At 47.2% G+C, this 23,409-nt stretch overlaps 1 protein-coding gene and 1 long non-coding RNA gene across 6 annotated transcripts in view; both read right to left on the minus strand.

Annotated features, from left to right (window-relative positions):
- The window catches only part of LOC140217369 (uncharacterized), a 98,520-nt gene extending 83,879 nt beyond the window's left edge, over window positions 1–14,641 (minus strand). Inside the window, exon 1 of one of the 3 annotated variants that reach the window (XR_011893914.1) lies at window positions 14,512–14,641. This is a non-coding gene — a long non-coding RNA (uncharacterized lncRNA). The remainder of the gene's footprint in view (window positions 1–14,511) is intronic. The other 2 variants (XR_011893913.1, XR_011893917.1) reach the window with 2 other exon arrangements.
- Window positions 1–23,409, minus strand: part of LOC126537808 (uncharacterized) — a 269,368-nt gene that overhangs the window by 163,620 nt on the left and 82,339 nt on the right. The gene's annotated exons all lie outside the window — the stretch shown is intronic.

The following is a 23,409-nucleotide window of genomic DNA, read 5'->3' on the forward strand; positions in this document are numbered from 1 at the left end:
CTTACCGTCTCACTCTGAGCGCCAAGTCCTCCAAAAGGAGGTAGAGAAAATGCTTGACAAAGACGTGATAGAGCCTTTTTCTAGCCCTTCCTCCCTCGTCTTCCGGCCATTCTCAACATATCTTGTCGGGCTGGCCTCCAGCTCAATTTCTCTAAGTGCATCTTTGGGCGCCGCCAGATCAAATTACTTGGTCAACTGTTGATGCTTCTGGTGTCCAGCCAGACCCTGACAAAGTCCGCGCCATCCACGAGTTCCCGTACCGCGGTCCAGCCATGAAGTATGAAGCTTTCTTGGGCTCTCCTCCTACTTTCGCTGTTTTGCTCTCAACTTCGCGGACATTGCTCGGCCCCCCATGGACCTCCTCAAAAAGGATGCGACCTTTTCTTGGGGCAGGGACCAAGCGACCTCCTTTGCATCACTGCATGCTGCCCTCACATCACCAACTGTGATCGCTCATTTTGACCCAACTGCTGGAACAGAGCTTCGCACCGACGCAAGCGGCCATGGCGTAGGTGCTATTCTCGCCCAAACACAGAATGGAGCTAACCGTGTGATAGCACATATTAGTCGCCTCCTGTCACAGTCAAAAAATAATTCCACCATTACTGAGCGAGATTGCTTTGTAATGGTGTAATTGCTCGTCCGCAGTTATATTGATGGCCGTTTAGAATGTCATGCGCTGTGCTGGCTCTATACTCTTAAAGACTCCACTGGTAGGCTCGGCCGTTGGACATTACCATTACAGGAGATCTCGGATGTGTACAAATCTGACGAGTTAAACACTGACGCCGAATGCCTATCCCGTCACCCCATTGAACAATCCGACTGCACTGAAACAGACCCTGACAGCTAAGTGTTATCACAGACTTCATCCATATGGCTGACGAACAACGAAGGTATCTGTCGTTGCTCTCTCGTATTGACCGTCTGTAATCCGGCACCCTCGACTCCTCACTCATCTTCTTGCATCAAGATAGCGTTCTTTACCGCCACAACATGCACCCCGATTGCGCAGAACTCCTGTTAGTTGTCCCGTGTCGTCTACGCAGATATGACCTCGTCCAGTTTCATGACGCCCCAACTTTCGGGCACTTAGGCGTCTCTAGAGCTTATGATCGCATACGACGAGTGCAGCGGTGGCGTAGAGGCAGAACACCCGCCTCGCGTGCAAGAGGTCCGTGGTACGAATCCCGGTGTCGCGCAATTTTCCACCGGATTAAAAAGAAAGGAAATCCGCGTGTTGATAAAATTGCATAAACAGGCATGGAGTGTGGCCTGATCCCGGTGACTAGAACCGGTAACGCACTCCCTCACCAGAGCAGAATTGGCCACCCTGGTGCAGTACTTGGCGACAACCTCCTTTATGAAGACAACAATCAAACCCCGGCCCTCAGTCCCCAGCAGCTGCGAAGCAACTGACCACGGCGGCGGTCAGACCTGCGACGCTGCAGAGGGTGCTAAGAATCCCTGGCTCCGGACAGGCCGCCATTGGAATATGAACCTGGCAACGTTTAACGCTAGAACATTATCTAGCGAGGCGAGCCTAGCAGTGCTATTGGAGGAATTAGAGGGCAGCAAATGGGATATAATAGGGCTCAGTGAAGTTAGGAGGCCAAAAGAAGCATATACAATGCTAAATAGCGGGCACGTCCTGTGCTACCGGGGCTTAGCGGAGAGACGAGAACTAGGAGTCGGATTCCTGATCAATAATAACATAGCTGGTAACATAAAGGAATTCTATAGCATTAACGAGAGGGTGGCAGGTCTTGTTGCGAAACTTAATAAGCGGTACAAAATGAAGGTTGTACAGGTCTACGCCCCTACATCCAGTCATGATGACCAGGAAGTCGAAAGCTTCTATGAAGACGTGGAATCGGCGATGGGTAAAGCCAAAACGAAATACAGTATACTGATGGGCGACTTCAATGCCAAGGTAGGCAAGAAGCAGGCTGGAGACAAGGCAGTGGGGGAATATGGCATAGGCACTAGGAATAGCAGGGGAGAGTTATTCGTAGAGTTTGCGGAACAGAATAATATGCGGGTAATGAATACCTTCTTCCGCAAGCGAGATAGCCGAAAGTGGACGTGCAGGAGCCCGAAAGGCGAGACTAGAAATGAAATAGACTTCATACTCTGCGCTAACCCTGGCATCATACAAGATGTGGACGTGCTCATCAAGGTGCGCTGCAGTGACCATAGGATGGTAAGAACTCGAATTAGCCTAGACCTGAGGAGGGAACTGGAGCAACTGGTACATAAGAAGTCGATCAATGAGTTAGCGGTAAGAGGGAAAATAGAGGAATTCCAGATCAAGCTACAGAATAGGTATTCGGCTATAGCTCAGGAAGAGGACATTAGTGTTGAATCAATGAACGACAATCTTGTGGGCATCATTAAGGAGTGTGCAATAGAAGTCGGTGGTAACTCCGTTAGACAGGATACCAGTCAGCTATCGCAGGAGACGAAAGATCTGATCAAGAAACGCCAATGTATGAAAGCCTCTAACCCTACAGCTGGAATAGAACTGGCAGAACTTTCGAAGTTAATCAACAAGCGTAAGACAGCTGACATAAGGAAGTATAATATGGATCGAATTGAACATGCTCTCAGGAACGGAGGAAGCATAAAAGCAGTGAATGTGATGACCCACTTATGGGGGAAAGGTTCGTGTTCTCAATGTTTTAACGGTTCTCTTAGGCGGAGCCTCCAAGAACCCAATTGAGAACAAAGCCGTTGGTTTGAGCACACACACAAAGACTTTTAATCAAACTAAAAAGGCATCGTTTGGATCCTTCTTCTAGCGGTTAGGAACTATGGCTAACACAAGAGACTTGTTAGCGCTAGCCGAACGCATGGGCCTAGAAGGTGCGGAGTTGAGGGCATGGTTGAACGAACAGGAAGAGCGTGCGCGAGAGGAGCGGGCAGCGGCGCGAGAAGAGCGAGCAGCGGAGCGCGAGGCTAAAAGGCAGGAGCTTGTATTAGAGGAGAAAAATTTACAGTTACGACTTAAAGTCGCGGAAGCTGAGGGCAATCGCGGCGAGACGAGCCAACGGCAGCTAGAATTGGAGGAGCGAACGCTTCAGTTGCGCCTCCAAATGGCGGCAACGGACGCTGCAAGGACAGCTGACCGAGGACCAGGAGGGAGTGCCCCATTCAGCGTGAATCCTCACAGTTTGATGCCGGGATTCAACGAATGCCGGGACGACTTGGATGCATATTTAAAAAGGTTCGAGAGCGTCGGCACCGGACAAGAATGGCCTAGAGACAAATGGGCTACGGCTCTAAGTTTATGCTTGAGCGGAGAAGCTCTGAAAGTCTTTGGACTTCTGTCTCCGGAAGACTCCCTCGGCTACGATAAAGCCAAGTTGGCGTTGCTCCAGCGTTTTCGTTTTACGGCGGAAGGCTACCAGGAGAAGTTCCGACAGAGCAAACCCCAAGATGGCGAAACTGGAAAGCAGTACGCAACTAGGCTACTGAGTTTCTTTGATCGGTGGGTGGAAATGTCCAAAACCGAAAAAGAGTATTTGGCACTTCGCAACCTAGTGGTGACGGAACAGTTCCTGAACAACTGTCATCATCGGTTAGGACTCTTCCTGCGCGAGAAGAGCTACCGCCAGCTAGATGACATGGCCGAAGCTGCCGATAATTTCCTAGAGGCCCAGAGACAGCCCAATTTGTTAGTGTTCCGGCAGAAATCGGAAGGCAGTAACCCTACGGAGAAAACCGGAAGCCCATCTGAGAGAGTTCCAATGCGATGCTTCGTATGTGGAAAATTGGGTCACGGGGCATCAGCCTGCCTATCTAAGCTGAGGCAACCGTACTGCGGATATTGCCATAAGCCCGGGCATGATGTCAAGGCCTGCACCAAGAAAAACGGTCCACCAAGGACGTCTTGCCTGTTGTCGCCAGAAGAGCGCCTGGAAGAGTCAAACGCAGTAGTCGTTGAACAAGACGTAGTTAGCACGGTGAAGACCCCCACAAGGAATGTGGCACGCAAGATGCCTGTGCTAAAGGGCGTCATCTTCGGACAGACCGCGTCAGTCTTGCGAGATACGGGAAGCAATACGCTGGTCGTGCGTCGTTCCCTCGTGCCAGACAAGGCTTTAACAGGTAACACCGCTGAGCTTGTCCTGTCGCGGACGCCAATTTGTGACGACCCACTTATGGGGCCAAAGGTTCGTGTACTCAATGTTTAAACGGTTCTCTTAGGCGGAGCCTCCGAGAACCCAATTGAGGACAAAGCCGTTGGTTTGAACACACACACAAAGACTTTTAATCAAACTAAAAAGGCATAAAGCAAATAGAAAGAAATAGAAGGCATGCATAAAATAAACATTCAAGAAGACATTGCGGTAAGGAACACACTTAGGGCTTTAACGAGGGCGCGAGTCCGGGCTTGCCACGAGGGCGGGGACGCGTCGCAGTCCCGACGCGGCAACACGGTGAGAAGCTGGCAGAAGGAGTGCCGTCAGCTCCTCAAGGCCGGTGAGCTTTTGCGCCAGTGGGCAGGACGGGAACAGTCGGGCTTCGGGCCCGAGTTCTACGCAAGCTTCCCAGCCAGAACGCCACCCCCGTCTGCCGTGCCGCCTGCTGCCCGAGGCCGGCGTTCGAGCTTCCGCGCCGTGGGCGAGAGGGGAGCAGTCGGGCTACGGGCCCGAGCTCTCTGCCCGGCCAGAACGCCGCCGCCGTCCACTCCTGCCACCCAGCCGCCAGCGTTACCTCGCCTCGCCAGAGCTGGCGCGCTCCCGGCGCCCGGTCGGTCAGCTTACGCCGCGACCTTTGGTGAGACCGGCGCCACTCCTTCTGCCAGCTTCTCACCCCGTTGCCGCGTCGAGACTGCGACGCGTCCCCGCCCTCGTGGCAAGCCCGGGCTCGCGCCCTCGTTAAAGCCCTAAGTGTGTTCCTTACCGCAATGTCTTCTTGAATGTTTATTTTATGCATGCTTTCTATTTCTTTCTATTTTGCTTTATGCCTTTTTAGTTTGATTAAAAGTCTTTGTGTGTGTGTTCAAACCAACGGCTTTGTCCTCAATTGGGTTCTCGGAGGCTCCGCCTAAGAGAACCGTTAAAACATTGAGTAAACGAACCTTTGGCCCCATAAGTGGGTCGTCACAGTGAAGAAGAAACTAGGAATTGGCAAGAATCAGATGTATGCGTTAAGAGACAAAGACGGCAATATCATTACTAATATGGATGAGATAGTTCAAGTGGCTGAGGAGTTCTATAGAGATTTATACAGTACCAGTGGCACCCACGAAGATAATGGAAGAGAGAATAGTCTAGGGGAATTCGAAATCCTACAGGTAACACCGGAAGAAGTGAAGAAAGCCTTGGGAGCTATGCAAAGGGGGAAGGGAGCTGGGTAGGATCAGGTAATGGTACATTTGTTGAAGGATGGTGGGCAGATTGTTCTAGAGAAACTGGCCACCCTATATACCGAATGCCTCATCACTTCGAGCGTACCGGAATCTTGGAAAAACGCTAAAATTATCCTAATCCATAAGAAAGGGGACGCCAAAGACTTGAAAAATTATAGACCGATCAGTTTACTGTTCGTTTCCTACAAAGTATTTACTAACGTAATTGCAAATAGAATCAGGAACACCTTAGACTTCCGTCAACCAAAGGACCAGGCAGGATTCCGTAAAGGCTACTCAACAATAGACCATATTCACACTATCAATCAGGTGATAGAAAAATGTGCGGAATATAGCCAACCTTTATATATAGCTTTCATTGATTACGAGAAAGCGTTTGATTCAGTCGAAACCTCAGCAGTCATGGAGGCATTGCGGAATCAGGGTGTAGACGAGCCGTATGTAAAAATACTGAAAGATATCTATAGCGGCTCCACAGCCACCGTAGTCCTCCATAAAGGAAGCAACAAAATCCCAATAAAGAAAGGGGTCACGCAGGGAGATACGATCTCTCCGATGCTATTCACAGCGTGTTTACAGGAGGTATTCAGAGACCTGGATTGGGAAGAATTGGGGATAAGAGTTGATGGAGAATACCTCAGTAACTTGCGATTCGCTGATGATATTGCCTTGCTTAGTAACTCAGGGGACCAACTGTAATGCATGCTCACTGACCTGGAGAGGCAAAGCCGAAGGGTGGGTCTAAAAATTAATCTGCAGAAAACTAAAGTAATGTTTAACAGTCTCGGAAGGGAACAGCAGTTTACACTAGGTAGTGAGGCACTGGAAGTGGTAAGGGAATACATCTACTTAGGACAGGTAGTGACTGCGGATCCGGATCATGAGACTGAAATAATCAGAAGAATAAGAATTGGCTGGTGTGCGTTTGGCAGGCATTCTCAGATCATGAACAGCAGGTTGCCATTATCCCTCAAGAGAAAAGTTTATAACAGCTGTGTCTTACCAGTACTCACGTACGGGGCAGAAACCTGGGGGCTTACGGAAAGGGTTCTACTTAAATTGAGGACGACGCAACAAGCTATGGAAAGAAGAATGATAGGTATAACTTTAAGGGATAAGAAAAGAGCAGATTGGGTCAGGGAACAAACGCGAGTTAATGATATCTTAGTTCAAGAAAAAGAAATGGGCATGGGCAGGACACGTAATGAGGGGGGAAGATATCCGCTGGTCATTAAGAGTTATGGAATGGATTCCAAGGGAAGGAAAGCGTAGCAGAGGGCGGCAGAAAGTTGGGTGGGCGGATGAGATTAAGAAGTTTGCAGGGACAACATGGCCACAATCAGTACATGACCGGGGTAGTTGGAGAAGTATGGGAGAGGCCTTTGCGCTGCAGTCGGCATAACCAGGCTGATGATGATGATGATGACGACGTTTCTTCTAGAAGGGCCTTTATCGTTCCGTTCGCCGCTACGTAACATCTTTTGACCTATGTTAGCGGCGCAAGAAACCTGCCATTTAACCTGCTTGTCTCCTTAGCCAATTGCGTTCGAACAAAGCCGTTTTATCTAGTGGGACTGGACTCGCTCGGCCCCTTTGCAATTTCCACGAAAGGAAACAAATTACTTGCAGTCGCTACGCATTATACCACGCGATATGCACTTACTCGAGCGTTGCCAACCATTTGCGCCACGGACGTAGCCGACTTCCTACTGTACGGCTTCATCCTCCAACATGGCGCTCAAGTCACCTACTCACAGATGGCGGTCGCTACTTCCTGTCACTTGTGGTTGACGACCTACTTCGATTATGTGCTGCTCATCACAACTTCCCCACCTCATATCACCCTCAAACCAAAGGCCTCACCGGACGTCTCAACCGTACACTGACCAACACGCTTTCCATGTACATTTCTGATAATCACCATGATTGGAACCTTGCCCTTCCGTTTGTCACATTTGCACATAACTCATCGCGTCATGACACTGCCGGCTACTCACCCTTCTATCTTCACTTTGGCCGCCTTCCCTTATTACGCTTGGACACTTCGTTCCTTTTTGATCTGGTGACCACGTCGACAACCTCCTATGCCCAAGATGCGATCACGCGTGCGCTCATCGCGCGCACGGCAGCCGGCGCTCGGCTCTCGTCATCGCAGACCGCGCAAAAGTCCATTTGCGATCGTCGACACCGAGATGCTGCTTTTCCGCTGGGCTCGCTGGTCCTTCTCTGGCTCCCATCGCGTCGTGTCGGCCTCTGTGAAAAGTTACCGTCGCGGTACGTCGGGCCCTACCGCGTGCTGATCCAGATGACTCCTGTCACCTATGAGAGGTCATCACCGTTACAACTGTGATGACCCATTTTGACCACAGCCAGCACCGGGACGGCGCTTCACCGGCCGGGGATAATGTTACGAACAGTGGTAAAGACAAAGACGTTGTATTGGGGCTCCGTCAGAGTCTCTTCTGTCTGATTGAAAGACCTGCTGACACCTGTGTGCCCTCTGCAGTCTTGACTAGCCAAGTGCTTACCGTTTACTGTCGATTAAATACTCTCAATAACAATATCTATTACCTGAAACTACGAGGCCCGACTCGTACACGCCACCACATTTCTCAAGAGCAGACACACGTAAATACGTGTTGCGGTACCTGAGGCATTAGGCCGCAGAGTGAAATTACTGGAAGCGCCGTGTACACCTTGGCCCCGTCGTCTATTTCCCATGCCAGTTCTCTTAGTGCTGCCGTTCGCGGCGCTGTTCACAATCGCGCCGCTTGCGCCTTGAGCCGGCCGGCCGCTGCCTATAGTTTGAAAATATCCGGCCAGCTTCTCCACCTTTACCAACTTTTGGGCCACTGCCGTTCGCTTTCGAGCTATCGTTTCATTTCTTCGATCTATTGCTGGCCATAGCCAAAACGAGAAGAAACGCGTACAGTGAACACCATTGAGGAACAACTCCGCTATTATTCTTGCTGCGTGTACAACGTCGCTTAACTGGGGACGGAACAGTGTGGAAGTAACATTTTGGCAGGGTTTAAAATATAGTAACTGGCTGCTTTCGTGACTGTGCGTATCTTATTTTATTCTTACAGTCTTTTCTTCGTCTGATTTTATGTGTCCTATAATTCTACGCTTCCCACTGAGCGAAAACAATATAGCTGGAATGGCATTAGATTTCGCTATGGAGCTTCTGTCGACATTTTTTGAAAAAATAAGATGCACGACACTTTGTGGTAATGTTTCCGATATCGGTATAGTTCAAATATGGCATTACAAATTGCTCCTCACTCATTACTGAGAAGGTCATTTGTGAAGTTCTCTTGATTCTAAAGACGACTGCTCGCCGCTGTCGGCACTTCTATAGATCAGGACGATTGTAGACAAACGCGATATATGTTGAACGAAACAGTGTAGTTAGCGCTCATTTGATGGCTCAAACAATGCTAAAACTGATGGGAGAAAGGTGCAGGTGTCTCAAGTTTGCTATACTCAAAGAACATGCGTGAAAAATCACAGTGCAGCAATATGTACTCACGCCCCAATGTTGTAAGTGTTCCCACCTCTACAACAATCTGGTGATCGCGACGAATATGAAAGCAAACATTTCAGCCCTCGTTTATTGGCATAAAAAAAGAGCATCAAATGTGGCAATCCGGTTCCTTTCAGAGACCATAGCAAGGCAAGGTTGTGACCGAAAGTTGACAGCAAATTCCTTACAAGCGGTTTTTTTTAGCTTTGCGGTACTTAATATCACATCCTTTTTTTTTTCTATTTTCAATTCTGCTTCTGTCTGCCTTAGTGGGTTAGTTATGTTAGGCTCAAATATAACAGGAGGTGGCTAAACAATTGGGGTATATCGTATGCCAAGACAAGTCCGCAGCAACATAGCTTTTGAGATTGCGCTCGAGGTAATTGTAATGTTGAGAGGCTTAGTGTGCGATTGCTGTACGTATTTTTACTTCTCAGCATTCTCTGCACCTGTGAATGGGCAGTTGATACCACTGCCATTTGATTCCTATAAAAAAGATAATTGCAAGCAATTCTAGCCAACCGCCTTAGAAATATCGACACTGCAAACAAACATGTCACAGTTGGAAAGCGCGCATCTCTGCTATTTTGTTCGACCAATGGAGATAACCATCATTATCATCATCATGAGGCTATTTTGATGTCCACTGCAGGGCGAAGACCTGTCCCAGTAATCTTCAATTCCCGCTGTCTAGCTGATTCCAACTTGCGCCTGCAAATTTCCTAATTTCATCACCCAACCTCATTTTCCGCCCTCCCAGACTGTGCTTGCCTGCCTTTGGCACCCATTCTGTTACTTTAATGCTTCCCCGGTTATCTACTCTACGCATAACATGGCCTCCCCAACTTCATTTTTCCCTCCTAATGCCAACTAGGTTATCGACTATCCATGTTCGCTCTCTTATCCACACTGCTCTCTTCAGTTGTTCTTCGCCCGGTCCTTAACTTGTTCTCGAGCTTCTTTGTTAACGTCCTAGTTTCGGCCCCATATATTAGCACCGGCAGAATGCAATCATAGCACTCTTTGTTTTCAGCGACAGTGGTAAACTCCCAGTCAGGATTTGGTAATGCCTGCCCTATGCATTCCAGCCTGTTTTTATTCTTTTATAATTTTCCTTCTCTGGATCAGGCTCTCCTGCGAGTAATTGACCTAGGTAAACGTACTTCTGCACATACTGTTGAGGCTCACAGGCGATTATAAATTTTTTTCCTTAATAGGCTATTGAGCATCACGTTTTCCTTCTACTCATACCGCACCTAGTACTATGCGTAGTGTTAGACTGACGTGCAGCATAACAGATTGCCAAAATATGATGTTAGACGAGCAATCGGGCACTCGGTTCCATCAGGTTCACCGTAAGGTTCGTTACAGCACAACACAAGACAAGGAAAAAAGGAGGGTTTAAAACGATGACACGGCGCTGCTTTTTATACCTTCCTATGGTCCATGTCTTGTGCTGCGCTGTAACGAACCTTACAAGGAATCCTAACCAAATGGCCCAACTTGCCGTCTTGATGCCATCAGGTTCTGCTCATTGAGACAATTTTCATAGATGCGTCAGCAGGAGGAGCCGCCGCGGTTTTGTTGGGACCGCCAGGGGTCGCAATATCTTTTGCCGCCTCCGATGTATTGTAATGTCAGTTCCACAAGGATTTACACAATGTTCTTCAGGAATATCTAACTGCATTCAAATATGTCTATTTAAGGGTCGAAGCGGTTTTTATTCTTTTAATTATTGCCAACCACAACAATTTCAAAATTTTAGCAAATCACTAGCTACAATACGGGCGTAATCCTGCACTGTAAATGCTCTTATTCCTGAATAAACTGAATTGGGCCGCCAGTAGTTGGAGCAGATATATGTCGCCAACATCTGAATTTTTTTTTCGGTTTGAGCTTTCTCAGTTCTGCGAAGTGGGTACTATACCACGCAGGGATATCTTATTTAATTTTATTTATTTATTTCTGAATACTGTTGAGCCGAGCATTGTTACTAAAACTACGAATGAATGGAACCCTCTGCCGGCCTTAATTGTTAACATAACCGATATATCTACTTTAGGAACTACTTTTGAAGAATACCTTTGTTAATCCGCACTTTCAATTTTTTTTTATTATTATACCCTGTTATCTGCACATGCTCTGCATTTCGTCCACTCCCTTCTGTAACGCCTTCGGGCCTTGAAGGTACAATAAATAAATAAATAAATAAAATAGACAGAAGTACATAATGCAATATAGGAATAAGAGGCAGTGTTTTAGCAGAACATAAAATAACGATAATCATAAGCAGATCTAAATGTACAAATGGGAATACAGTGCATAATATGCTAGAGAGCAAATCACATATGACACCAATGAGGAGGCAAAAAAAAAAAACAGAAGAAGTTTAACAATTGCAGAGCATTCATATGCATAGTGCTCTGAAAATAATCGAAAAGAAGAGAAACAGTGCCGCAACTTGTTGAAAATCAGCAGTACATGGTATCTCTACAACTTTAATTGCCGCAACAGAAATGAAATGAAAGCGGCTCTTCAAATTGTTTTAACGAGGGGCTGATTGAAGGACTGTCGGGATAGGGAATTCCATTCTTCTACTCCTTTAGGGAGTAATGAATATTTAAAGGACTTCTTTCGCGCTGCGAAATGCCTGACAGCTTTAGCACACTGTATTTTAAGGCGAAAGCCTTAAGTAACTTATTGCAATGGCTTCTACCAAAAAAACGCGTCGTTCGGTCCAGTAGTACAAAAACTATGGCCCATACCCAAAAACACGGCATACCCTCAAACGGCACAAAAACTATAATCCTCAGCTGTGGTTCATAACGCCCCCCGCCACCCCTCCCCCAGCCCTAGCAAGGTCAAAATGTGAGGCTCATTCCTGTCGTTATGCAGAGGCCGTGAGTACTCAGAAAAGAGCACCGTACAGTCCATACATTCATTAGAATCACGCATACAACGTACAGAAACGTGGCGTCAAGGCGGTAAATAAATCGGACCCCGATCGCATGGGCGAGGCTGGGTTGTACGAGTGTAAGATTGTATTACCGTCGTGTGGTAAAAGACTTTAATTAAAAAATATGAGGATCGCTCACAGGATTTGAAATACATGCGCTCGGCCAAATATGCGGTGCAATGTCGAAGACCCACCAGCTACCGGAGAGCACTTAAAATGGACTTCGACAATTAAACCATCATGAGGTACAACACTCATATGTGTCTTTAATTGGGTTCGGGTTGTGTTACAAAATCGTGACGCTTACTGGCTACAAGCAAGCTGTACATATACGTAGTGCATTAAATGCTCGCACGTGTCGTTGAGGAGGTCGATTTAAAGGGCCACACATGCAGTTGACACTGTGGTTCGTTATGTCTTGCAAGCAGTCTGACCCCACAGGTCGTCTATGTTAATGCGTTACCAAATGTGCTGCAGGCTTTCCCTTTCACGTGTTACATGAGTAGAACATGCCGTCATTCACGTGTTACATGAGTAGAACATGCCGCCAAACTTTTATTTTTCGAAAAGAACTTTCTTTGTCTAACCTTCGAACAAATTGTTTTGACCTTTAAATGCCAGCTTGTGTATGGGTCACTGCACCTACTAAATGGTTGAAGCTGCTTACATACCATTGAGCATGGTTCACGAACTTGTAATAAATTATAGGTAATTTTTTTGTTTGGGGGAGGGGGGTGACGTGCACACGTGTTGTCTTATCGTAGTTGATTTATATGCTGCGTTTTTTACAGCACGGACTCACCACTTATAGGCATTTTTCTACCTTAGTTTGATATTGTGTACGTGAAATTCGCAAACACATCGAACAATTATCAGGAAAAAACTTAATGTTTCTACGTGTAACAAGAAATTAAGAAATCTCAGTGACGTTTAGGTACACTGAGACATCAATCTTTGTTAGAAAAGTAATAGGACTTGCCTGACACCTAAGTGAATAGCGGTTATGTGTTCGAAGGGGTGGGGTGGGGGCTTTACAAGAATAAGCACTAGCCCCAACACAGATACTTGGTGTCCTCCTGAGAAGACCTGATGTGGACTTAACGTGTAGTTATTATTGCGATAGAATTTATATGGACATTCCAAGCGCGTTTCTGCCGTTGGCAATGGCGTCGACGTGAGGTTCCGTATGAAGTCTAATGACGATAACACCGTCGCCGCGTGCCCTACGCTGTATGCGCGAATGAAATCGTGCGAGTGGGGACGACGATTGCGACTCAGTCTCACCCTCGCAAAAGGGACGGAAGCGCAAAGGAAGCGCGCCGTATTCCCTGGTACTCGAGGCATCCAACGTTGTGAGGCATTTGGGCGGGAAGTGGTGGGCGGCGGCGTTCTACTCAAACTGCAACTACGCATGTGGCGGCAGCACACGCTCGCGCGGCCGTATCTGGAGAGCGATCTGCGTTGCGGGTAGAGTCTAGGTACGTCGGCGGCTCGTAGCTTTGTGGGTGCTGTGTTTTCTCGGCGCTCACTTTGCGTTGAAGCGATAGACAGCACGAAGATCTCTTCGCTCACTGCTGCTGCCACATTTCCTCGCGCAAGCGTTTCCACAGCGAGTATCCGTGGTCACTGAGTGTGATGTGTCCACGTTTGCTGTGCGCATTGACACCGTGCTTGTTAATTTATTTGCAAGCGAATATTTACAAGATGATACGGCCGAGAAAAGTACTATCCTTGCTTCGTATGGCTGTCTGCTATTTTGCTATCGCAATCGACGCTTCGGCTTTCGGGCGAAACGGCGACTTTCTTTATGCACACTGGTTGCTATGGCATTATAAAATCAGTTTATATTCTGTTTATTACTACATTTTGAGTCTTAATCTACTGACAACGAAAGCTAACTTCCAGTGCGAGACCTTGTAAACGGCTTTCCTAACAACTATTCTAATGATGTACGCCTGTTGTCACGCATCATTCGAGTCATAAAAATTCTGAAGTTTTTCTGTCAACTCTGTCGCAGTCGAAAAGATGCTGCTGAACACATATTAATTTCAAAGAAGTATATCCTATGCTTTCACTTAATTCATAACTTTCTTGACTAAAATAGGCTGCAGAAATTCGAAGCATATTGTCGTCAGCCTTGCAGGACAATAAACACTCATATGCATGCGGTTGCCGCCTTTAAAAACGGGAAGTACTGCGCCACTACTTCATTCGATTGTCATTGAATGTCGAAGCAAAACTGCACCCACTCAGGATAAAATTTACTGAGCTCAGCTGGCACAATGTGTGGTCCGCTAGTTTATCTTTTTTTTTTACGTCAATCGCCAGCAAAACCTGAAGGACGCCGTCTTGGTGTAAAACACAGCGTTGAACGGAGAATGCTTGGGGGCTATTCTATTACCTATTTCATCACTCTTATCCTTTGCGCAAATTAACTGTCAGAAAGAACGATTAACTCTGGTGATGTGTTCCATGCCCTTTAGCAGCAGGAAGAGACTTCGCCTATTGTAAACACTCTGCGTGATTTCCTGAGGCCTAATGAAACTTCCTCGGCATGAAATTCGCAGGAAACAGAACAGAACACAACCACGGCAACCACACGCAGCGCATGAAAAGAAAGCGCACTTCCTTTCGAAGCCTTTTGCAACTCACCGGCTTTTGGTAGAGTAGGAAAATAATGGTTAGCCTTTGTAAAATTATCGTGGTTAGCCCGCACAGCGGGATTTCGTGAGACAACTGCTGGCGTAAACCTTCTAAACTGCTTATTCTAACGTGTGTTCCGTTATATCATTTCTAGTGTTTAAAACAGGTAAGGCATGAAGTAGGTGACGCAGAAAAATTTGCTTCATTGTCTGTTTGTTTCGTGGTGGCGGCTAACCAAAAACCGAGCGCCTCGTTTGCCCTTGTCGAAAGGAAGCGTGTGAAAATACAATAGCGTTGCATTTATCACACAACGCTAACACCTGCGCTTCTAACGCACACAGCTAAGGAATAAGGGTGCTGCCATTGTCACAATCCCACTGCGTAGTGGTAGCAGCATTAATTATTTGTTGAGTGTGGAGGCCACCGCCATGGACATCGCAACTTTCGCGTTTGTGCGAACACGTGAACACTACCGCGGCGGGTCGAGGGTGAAGGAGATGGGTAGAGAAGCTTATGGGGAACCCGCGCTGCACATGTGACGCGCATGAGAAAAGAATGCTCACCACTATCTAGTGAGAAAGCCCCTTGAAGTTGCTCAAGCTAAGGCGGAGCAGCTAGGCGTACGTTGTTGTTCCGTTTTCCTCCGCTGTAATTCTATCGAGCTTCGCTTGTGCTTCATTTAACGCAAGGGAGTATGCGCGCGAGGGAATACCGAAACGCTAAAGAGGCTACGATCGTCGCAGACGCATTTATTTCTTAAAACGGCGTGCAGCTGTCGTGCGCAGCAATGTCGGCATCAGCATCTGTAAGCGTGCCGCTGCCAGTGTTGCGGCAGCGCTTCTAGAAGACCGATTTACTGCAAGCGTTCGCTCCTGCCAACTCTCTCGCGAAGGTCGAGGATTGAATACAATAAATTGCTTTGGACGTTGAGAAAATGATCACTTACAACCGTAGGTAAATATTACAGCGAAATACATTGAACGAGTGAAGATTCTTTCTTTTTCCTGCACATTGCCGACGTTATTAGAGAAAGTTGTTTCGTGTGCAGGGCGACCTTGACTTTTCTGCAGCCACTTGGCAATTAAAGCGCGCCCTCATGGCGGCGCGGAAACTCGACGCACTCGCCGCAGGCGGGCTATTGTCTTCGCGAATGGTGAGATCTCGGGTGAAAGCGTGCTAAATTTTGCGTGCGCAAGGGAGTAAAGTGGGAAGGAAGCGCGCCAACTTCCCAAAATCGGGGTGGTAGAGGAGGGTGCCTTTTACTCCGGCGGCTTCTGCGTTTGAGCGGCCGCGCGAGCCCTATCTCGAAGGAGATTTGCGATGCGCACAATCTAGACGTCTAGGCACACTGAAGGCCGATAGCCTCGTGTGCCCTGCATCACCCGTACGCTTGCACGTCACCCGTGTTCACGAAGTGAATCTTTTTGTCGTCTGCTAGCCAGAGAACTTGCAGAGAGCAGCCAGACGAAAACCATCCCGGCTGATTCTGGCACCCTGCGGGTAGCCAGGATCGTCCCGCCCTAGCAAAACGAACGCTCGGCGGATGTGTATAACGTGGTGGGCCGAGCATCCCGTGAAAAAACAAAGGTGCTCTGGCTGGTTCTGGAAGCCCGTGGGTAGCCAGAAATGGAAAATTCGAGAGGCCCACTGCCTGTTCTCGGGATGCTCTTGCCCGGGCTGGCATCGCCTGCCACGTTGCGCGCGATTGCTTATCGGCTTCACAGGTCAATTAAATGTGTCTTGATGACCGCCGGCACCGGGAGGCGCGCTTTCCTCCTCGAGCACTCGTCATGCTGCGGTTAACGTCACGTTGCCTTGGCTTATGCGAAAAACTTGTCTAACGTTATCTTGGCCCCTACCATGTCATACGTAGTCAATAACGTAACCTATCACATCGCTCCTCTACATGCTAAGTCACGGGCTGCCACAATCACGAGTGGCATAGTCCATTGCTCGCACCTGAAACCGTACCCCTCTGCGCCCGAGCATTATTAGCACCGGGCGGTGTTTCTTCCGCCAGTGGGTACTGTCAAAGGCGGTGATCCCGTGGCGTGGTGGTGTTTATCAAGTTGATATTGCCGAATTCCCCTAGTTTTCCAGGTTTTCCCTGAGTGCCTTTGCAAAATACCCTGAGTGATACAGAACATTTGTTTGATGTCAAAAGAAGCTGACACCATGCAGCCCAATACTGTCACTCTCGAGTAAGCATGTTAATAAATAAAAAAGGATGTAATCGAGTTTGAATAGTAAGGAGTAGTGTTTATTTTATTTGAAAATAAAGCAGAAGGGAAGTGCTAGTAAAATGCACAGCGAATAAAATATCTTCAAAAGATATGGTAAGGGCTGTTGAAAATACAGCAGAACATATTCCAATGCGAATAAACACAGATGTCTACAGAATCAAACATTTTTGCATATAAGCTATATCTATCAAATAATAGCAAGCTCTTTCGTATGAGGCCCGAACTTTGTCACAAATGAGATTCTCTCTCAGCTGCTGGAAAGTCAGCCTCAACTGTCCTCACATACTCTCAGTCCACGCAATACGCCTCAGTGTTGCGTTTCGTTGCTTTAAAGAGTTTATTTTGTTTTCGGTGAGGGGCACCTGCATCTCGGCGCCAGCCAACACCTTCCTTTTTGAGCTCAAGCACCATCAAAGAAGCGGCGGCACACTTCCTTTCCCGTTCATTCCTCAACGTGTCGATCCTCTCTCTTCTCCACCTCCTTCCGCGGCACGTACACCGCACGGACAATTTGAAGCATCCTCTTGGTCAGTTGCGTAGTCAACGCCCGATTTTTCGGACTCCCTTGAGGCCGCGAAGTTACCCGAAAAAATGAGTGCATGTCTTTTACGGCTCTGAAGGGCTCAAATCGCCACAGACACCTCCGAAAAAGCTCTGAAGGCCTGCCAGTACACTTATTACGCATATTATCACTCGTAGTGCGAAAGGAGACAGCGGGTACAGGCGTGTGCAATTAATAAATACATACTGTGTCTCGTGAGAATTGCCCCTTCCCGCCCTTGTTAAACTTCAACGCACAACTTGGAACGTGCTTTGCCATTTAGCATTTCTGTAATGAGGCGAAGCTAACTTTTCAGAACCACAATTATGCAACGTGTTTTGCTTTCCGAGCTTCTAAGCCAATAACGAGGATTACAAATGCGGAGTCGGTGCCATTGCCGACAGTGGCGAATTTTTTTCATATCCAAACGTGGAACCGAAGGGCTGGTTAATAGCGAACGTTGAAGCTACTAGACCTAGCTAGCCGCGGTGGCGGCTGTGCGTGCGAGAGCGCGGGTTTGAGGCGGCGAGATAACCAAAATGGCGGTGGTGGTGGCTTTAATTAATGCTGTTTCGGACCTGCGCTCACGGAAGAAAGTCCAGAAAATGAGACGGCGAAAGGCTCTTGCGTCCGAAATTTCAGACGTTCTTATACATTGACTCTATGTGTGCGTGGAGGTGCCACGAAGCCGTTAGAATTGTCGGGCATGTCGGAAAAATCTGTCGTTGACACTGGCAGCTCTCGCAGACGACACAGTGTCATAGACGATTCGCTACAATTCCTCTCTGTTACTCGAGCCAGCATTAGCGCGACTTGCGTGCCCTTTCAATAATATAACAGCTAATTTTTCCTGATAGAAGCGCACATTCTCTGAGTTTTCCCTGAGCAGTTCTGGACTATTAAAAATCACTGAGAAGTCCAGGTTTTCCAGGTTTTCGCGGTTGGCCGACACCCTGGCTCTAGCTTTCAAATTGCTGCAGTGTTGTGCGCCTTTTCCTTGCAAATCTATATTATCTGTATAGAGTTTCTTCGCGTAACAATGTTTTTAACACTTTTAGTAGGAAAATATTGTCAGTTTTCTAAAAAGCCTGCTAGAGATTAAAGAATACTCTGTCCAAGACGCCTCTATGAGCCCGAAACTGTGTCTAATTATCTAAGAAATAGTGAGATATGAAGCTTAATTCACCAATTTTTTAACATCATTGCTTTATTGACCTAGGGTACTTTGTCATTCAGGAAGAAGGCGCTTGACCAGAACTGAATGTTTATTTCTTTTCAAAAGTAGAGCTTCCATGCCAAGTTTGCGATACTTCTTCCAATGGAGCTGGCCTCTAACGCTAAACGCCACGAACGCATGCTTCAATAAGCAGTATAAAACGCCCTGAGCGCAGCGCTACGCTAAGGACCGCCACGAAATATTTTGACAATTAATATGTGTATGACATACTGCGCGTGAATATGACTAAATAATATCCACCCTCTCTATAGTTCACTGTGAACAAAATAGTTTTTTCCGTATGACATGATGGTCTTTAACTATAAAATTTCTACCTTATAATATTACTTCATACCTGGAAAAGCGCACTTCATGAACACACACACGCTTCATGAGCAAATTACACCAAAAATGTTTCCCTTTATTTCAAATTGAGTTCATTCTAGAATGAACACAACTCATGGTGTCTTCGCATTCAATCTACATGCTTACAGACAAGATTATTGCCGCACTCCAGCTGATCCAGTGCGCAAAGATGCCAAAGTATCCACGAGGCCTCCACTGAGCTTCTGCGAGCTATTAGCCGATGTCATGAGGTCGTTGGTCTACCTGTGGACGCGTCGCGTTAACGGTAAATCCTCGTAGTCCCATCTCACAGTTTGGACATCGGTAATAGACGTGGCCCGCTTCCCCGCAATGCTACAGGACGAGGGGTGGTCGAGGGTGCACTAAACGTCCGTCTGCTTTCGTAAGTTGCCCTGGGCGATGGCGCGCGTTATGGGCGGTGCATGCAGCGGAGGTGAACGAAGGAATTGCGGTGTATGGGGCCCTGGTGCAAGCAAATAATTACGGTTATGGTCACGGTCGACGGCATATGGTTACGGTCAGCGGCTACGGTAGGGGTTGCTGCAAATCGGGCTGCACTTTGGTTACTCCGCAGTGACCGCTAAAATTATTCATTCGCGATGTCAGTGATTAAGGCCACCTGGCGCAGCGACCTCATGCAGCTCATTCCGTACGACCACTATCATAGTCCTCCGCAAGTCTTAAGTACCTAGTATTCGAGCTTCGGCGTAGTTCTCGTCAGCGCAAAGAGGTTCTATGCTTGATCCGTGTCTCAAGCGTCCTATCCATTTGGTGCACTCAGAGACAAACTCGTCGACGGTCTTTGGCAGGTTGCGTACCATTCCGGTGAAAAGTCCTGTACACCCCCATCAGAAAATTGATTTTTTTCCCTGTTTGGACATCTCAAGGTTGGCGTGGCGGAAAATACCGGTCATATCTCTTCTATAAAGATGGCGACTGCATTTGGGTTTCCAGTGCAACTTTGGCTCTTGCTTTTGGGTCGACTCTCGTGAAGCCGTTTATGAAGTTGCGGGAAAACAGGTCCTGCGCTGTTATATGCACTTCCACTTCTCGAACCAAGTTTTCACGCCTTCTTCCAAGAAGTATACGTGGCGCAACTTGTCCTCAGAGTTTTAGTGGCTGAATGTTGATAACTATTTCGCTAACCTCGAGCTAGGTTTCTGAGTTGCCCGACGAAGCCCCACGGAAACTAGGTGGCGTCCTTGGTCGTTGCAGTACAATGGCTATGCGCGATGCTGGTTCCTTCGTTGTGGCACTTCCACTTCGGTTGTGACACTTCCAGATTGAGACACGTTGTGGCCTCAATCTTGCACCCCTTCATGAGTAAGCGGACACATTCCGATGCCAATCTTTGCATCCTGAGACTAGCTTGTTCGTCCGGAGCGACGATAGCATTATCTTCACCCATTGAGCTTGGCTCACGGCTTGGACGTCCTGTCGCAAACATAAACGCCGATGAACCTCCAGTGGATGTCATGTTCCTGTGATGGTGAAGAACGGAACTTCAAAACGCTAGTTAGCGATTGAACTCTTCCTTACATGAACTTGTACCCAGAAAACAAGCAACAAACAAACCACAACAAGAGCAGCGAGCACAGTCGTCCATTGTCGAAATCTGATCTCAGTTAACCGCTTTGGCTATATACAGGCGACTTGTCGTATATTCTAACGTAATCGCTGGAACTAACGTACGATCCAGACTGTAACAAACTCTTGGCGTCGCACATGCATTGTGATCCCAGACAACATTCCTTAGCGAGTGAAATAGCCCGCGAATTTCTAGCACGAATAAAGCAGACTACAAAATAAAGCCAAATACATTTGCTAATGATGAACAATAATACAGCGCTCATAAAAAGGCACACTATGAACTTTATTTGGCTGCAGAGAACGCAGAATTTGTGCCATTATATTAGATTGATTCGATTTTGATTGATTTGACCAAACACATTTGTTGTCGTTACAATTGGAGAAAGGCTACGCTGGAGAGTAATTATGGCTCATTTCCACTTATGGACATAAACAGCCAGTTAGAGATGGTAGGATTGTCTCCATACGTATGTGCCGTCCTCGAAATTGTTGGCACTCAAAAAAAAAAGGCAGGCCCCTCTCGTGCAGAGCTAGGTAACCAAACCTTTATTGCGTGGTAACATAAGAAGGGGTTCATGCTGAACTCGGCCCTCACTGCTGGGAAGCGATATCAGTCATGCACCTGGAAACGTTCTGCGGGCTGCAGCATTGGTTTTCGCACCAACATTTCAACTTCATCGTTGAAGCACATCCAATTTTCTTTCCATATTAGCTGGTTGCGTAAGAGAGCCTACACCTGCACTTACCGCAGGATTGTGAGAGTCAGCTACCCTGTACCCACAGAGCAGTACCTGAGATTCCAGGTCCTATACAAAAAGGTAAAGAGAACATATTTGGCAGGCATGTCGAGGTAAGCAGGGTAACATTACATATAAGCGCCGTCAGTAGCTACACGATCGTCACTCGTCTAGTGAATGGTGTTTATTCCATTTGTAAATGAATTTAACGTAACGGCTGGCTACTCGGGTGAGCCGTTTGCAAAGAGAGAATGCGTTCGCTAAAACAAATACTTCCGCACAAAAAGCTAGAGTGTTCACCTTTATAATCATTACTTGATATAGATACCACAAATCATTGCGCAGTAAAGATGCAGAACATAAATATCATGCGTTTCATAGAAGGGCAAATCTCTCACCGCCCTCAATAACGCTAACAATATGTCATAGATACAAAAGTACGTTCTGATAGTAATTCTTTAATATCTCTAAGGCGCCAAATTACCGGTTTTGCAATATTGTCTTCTGGACTAAATGTTGATTTTCATTACCACCCCAATAAATGTCTTTTAATCAAACGCCTGCGCATGTATAACAAAAAGGATGCGCTACGCACAGACTGATCTCTGACCTTCAGAGTGCGGCACAAATATTGCCGCACAAAAAAGTCCATGCAATTGCGGCGTCCAATAACTCTAACAACAACCCAAAATGCTTCTTCTCCTTCTGGAACAACCGTACTCATTGGTAAAGTCAGTTGATATGGTTTCAACTTTCAGCACGCCAATAATCCTTGTAAGATACCAAACAGATTGCGCATGTGGTAACACAAATCAGCGTGCTGGGAGAGACCAACTTCATTGGCGAGAATATGTTAAATGCATGTGAAAAAAAAGCAAATTATGCTCGTGGCCACACTGACGCGCGCTTAGCCATAGCTGCAAATCACCACCTACTCCGCTGCAGTGCGAGCCGAAAAGCATTTGATCGCTGTATTATCAACGCATACGGATAACTTCTATAATCCCCGATACGGTAGCAGCTGCACTTACCAGTATACCCAGTTGCGTCGCCTTCGGGGCTCTCAGTGGGAGCTAGAAATACATACACACCAACGCACATATGTACCCAATGGATGCGTTCTTGAACTGAACAACAGAAGCTGTTGAGGAAAATCAAAGAGCTCGAATTCCGTTAGCCAGAGCCATATGGCGACGACATATTATCAAGCCAGGGAAAGCATAGGGGAAATTAATCGGTGTTTTAATTGAACCGTAGAAAAAATGCAGTGTAGGATGCACATGGGAGCGAGGCTACCATGCTGACGTCGCTCAAAAAGCTGTTTCTGTAATTAATGCAGTTTTTCATAATACTTGACACATTACGTTCAACGCGTTCCCGTATATCCCTGGTTCCTGTCCTGTCACCGGCGCGGTGCTCGACGCAGCGGTACTTGAAGCCACAACTATCAGCAGAGCTGCAGGATAGTCCAGATTGTCAGTGGGATCAACCGAATGCACTTAGCATAATGGTTCGCCACTCCTTGCACTGAAGCAAACTTCAATTAAGTCATTCACCTGGACCTGTATAAGAAGAAGGCATCACCTTACCGCCTTTAGTGGGCACGGAAGAGCGGCTACCATGCGGACGTTGCTGAAACACCCCTTTCTATATTTCATGCAGGTTGGCGATTTAGTATCATTTTACTCTAAACTTACTGGCGATACTTGCCCGCTGCTTAACCCCGGCTCAAGGGTAGTGTATGCCGCATTCTCTGAGTGTATGTTTGCCGGGAAGCTTGTGATACTTTGCCGCGATGTGCAGGCAAACCCTGTCCCCCCTAGCATGAAACTTGACAAGCATAATAAATTGCTTACCCCAGTTGGTAATCCTTGAAAATCGGCACGCGTCACGGTGAACTAATTCATCCTCACGACATTCTCTCCACACCCGATCTGTGCAATGAGTGTTCAGGAGTAGGCCCTGCACAGATAATGGGCTTTTTCAAGCACTGTACGGTAAGCTGTAAGCTTTATTGTCGCCTTCGTCGCGCGCTCTCAATTTCACGCGCTCAGCGCATAAAAAGTATTGCTTTCGCAATACGTGGTGAGGGCCTATATCACATGAGCCTTCTTTATTTTATGACTATCCTGGTCGCATGGCGGCTAATGTCTTTTGCTTGCCTACCTCAAGGCCGCATTTGACAGCAACAAAAATTAATAAAGAAACCCCCCA

This window comes from Dermacentor andersoni, chromosome 4 (assembly GCF_023375885.2).
Source record: "Dermacentor andersoni chromosome 4, qqDerAnde1_hic_scaffold, whole genome shotgun sequence".
NCBI lineage: Eukaryota > Metazoa > Arthropoda > Arachnida > Ixodida > Ixodidae > Dermacentor > Dermacentor andersoni.